We start from the raw sequence: 3,006 nt of genomic DNA on the forward strand, positions 1-3,006 counted from the left end.
GATGGATGTTGGCAATTTGATCTTTGGTTCCTCTGCCTTTTCTAAAACCAGCTTGAACATCTGGAAGTTCATGGTTCATGTAGTTTTGAAGCATACATACACACTACTATATACAAAACAGATAACTAGTAAGGACCTACTGTATAGCACAGAGAACTCTACTCAATACTCTGTAATGACCTCTATGGAAAAAGAATCTAAAAAAAAGTAGATATATGTATATATATATAACGGATTCACTTTGCTATACACCTGAAACTAACACAACACTGTGAGGCAGCTATACTCCAATAAAAATGATTCTTAAAAATTTCTCATTTTTTACAGTTTTAATAAGTATGTACATGTTCCAAAACAGCATAATTTTGGTTTGTCTGTCTTGGGACTTTATATAAACAGCCTTTGACTATAAGAACCAATCGTAAGTATCCTTTCTCATTTGCATCTGCTTAAGATTATTCTTAGTTAGATTTAATAACATTATCAACTTTTTGTTGACTGCTTTATGCATTCGTTTCTGTTTTCAATTCCTTCTTTCGTACATTACTTTCTATGTTGTGTGTGTGTGTTAGTCACTCAGTTGTGTTTGACTCTTTGTGACCCCCGACCAGGAGTGGTCGATTTCACTGAAGACAAAATTTAAGTACGTCTTGATTCTCTGCAGTATGAGTTTCTTCCCCAGGCTGATGGTTCCTATGTGCCCGTATGTGTGATATTCTTGTTCAGTGTTCAAACAGATCTTCACTGGAGAGAGGAACAGAGCTCTAGAGTGTCCACTGAGGGCATGAGGAAACAACAACCCCCCAGGAGCATCCTTTCATGAGAAAAGATATTTAAAAAAAAACTTAAAAAACTGTGTTGGGTGGAGAATAATAATGCTAGGGCAACGATTTCTACTACAGTTAGGAAAAGCTTTCTGGTTTGGACAGATTTATATTTACTAGAGGGTGAGGAAGGGAGAGGCCAAAGGCCAGGGAGGATGTGCTTCCTTCCTTCTTTTAATTGTTTAGGCAGTCACTGCATACACACACACACACACACTCACACCCATGTTCTACGGTAGGTGTTTGCCAAGAGTAGATTCTCCATATATGCACATGGTGAAAAGCAACCTAACTAGATGATAATCTACATTTATTTATGTGTCATTCGGTATACAGCATGTATACCTTACACTGTGATGTGTTGTAAATAAACTTTGGAGTCAGGCAGCATACATTCGAATGCTTTGGGTCTTACTCACAGTATATCGTTTGGTAAATTAGCTAAGCACTGGTTTTCTCATCCCACAGTTACCTTTTAGGATTATTGCAAGTATTGGTAACAAGGTAAGGTGCTTAACATATTCCCTAGCTTTATAGTACCTGCTTAATAAATAGAATAACAGTAGTCATTGTCATTTTGTTTGTTCTCTCACTAGAAAAACATATTAACCATTTTGACAAAGATACACAATTCTATACTTTATCAATTCTATACTTTATACTTCTTGCTGGAAGTTGTTTCCACTGATGCTGGGTAAAGAGGGCAGTTGAAATGTGTGGATCATTTATTTTGAAATTTACTCCAAGATTTTCAATAGGATGGAACATCACTTACTTCATTAATTAATATGTTTTTACTTTGTGCTGGACACTGTACTAAAATGCTGGAGATAAAATGGTGAGCAAGAAAATTGGATTCTGCCTTCCTGGAGTTGATAGCACAGTGGATTTTTTCCCCCTTGTATCTTTTTTTGGGCCATATAGGCAATATTCTTTGTACTAGAATAATGGATCCTTTGAGATGTCCATCTGGAGACCTTGTCCTCTCAACAGATCTCAGTCTAAGCACCTTTGGAAGCAATGCTTGCTGCATTTGGGGATCCCTAGCTCAATCCCAAACAGGCCACCAGCCATGAAGGAGCCATGGCAAATTCAGGCAAGGAAATCTCCTACAACTTCAGGAACCTGGGCGTTTCCGACCTATTCTGGAAGGATTTGAAACCCACTTAATATAGATATCCTGTAGGACTCCATTCTGCTGGGATCTTTGTATAATCAGTTTTTATAGAAGCAGTTTCTTCTGCAGAAGTAACAATCTTCTAAGGAGAAGGAGCAACTGCCTGATTACCCATTCCCTGCCTTCCAGCCCCGCTCCCCTTTTTCTAAAAAAAATATTTCTCTTCTTTTTGGGGTGGGGGGAATTTTCCAATATTTCAACGTGAAAATTTCAAATTATAGTATAGTTGATAAAATTGACAGTAAACACTTGGACACCTTCCACCTAGAGTCTACTACTAACATTTAACTAAATGTATCTGTTCATCTGTTTCTCCCTCTATCCATCCATGAATGCATCTTTTCTTTATTCCATTGCAAATTGCAGACATCAGTTTTTTTTCCCCTATAAATATTTCAGAGTTCGGTATTTGTTTGCAGCCTTTTGTTTTGATATAAATGCACAGAACAAATCTTAATTTATCTTAAGTATATATGCTGATTTTGATAATTCATAAACTTGTAATACCCAAACCTCTTTTGAACAGTACCTTCAGGTTCAGGAAGTTGTTTCTTGCCCTTCCCAGTCAATCTCTGCCAACTCCCACCCACCAAAGTCAACCATAGTTCTCATTTTTTCTATCATAGATTAGTTTTCCCTATAACTATAAGAGTCATGCAGTAGTTAGTCTTGTGTGAGGCTTTTTCCATTCGGCAAAATATTTTTAAGTTTCCATCATATTTTTTTGTTTATTAGTGGTTCATCAGTGGTTTATATTACTGAGTAGCATTCCATTTTATGGCTAAGCCACAGATTTAGTATGTCAGCTTCAAGGTGGTTAAAATTTTTACGTACTGGTTCAGGGTTTCAAAAGTGAGTGTTTTCAGGGATCAAGGCCGAAGTTGTGTGACATCTTATGACCTAGCCTCAGAAGTCACATTGATGAAGGTGCTTATAAGCCTACCCAGATTCAAGGGAGGAGAGACAGACTTCAACATTCAACGGAGTGGACATCAGAGAATTTGC

The sequence above is a fragment of the Bison bison genome, unplaced genomic scaffold (assembly GCF_000754665.1).
Source record: "Bison bison bison isolate TAMUID 2011002044 unplaced genomic scaffold, Bison_UMD1.0 scf7180017864458, whole genome shotgun sequence".
Taxonomy (NCBI): Eukaryota; Metazoa; Chordata; class Mammalia; order Artiodactyla; family Bovidae; genus Bison; species Bison bison.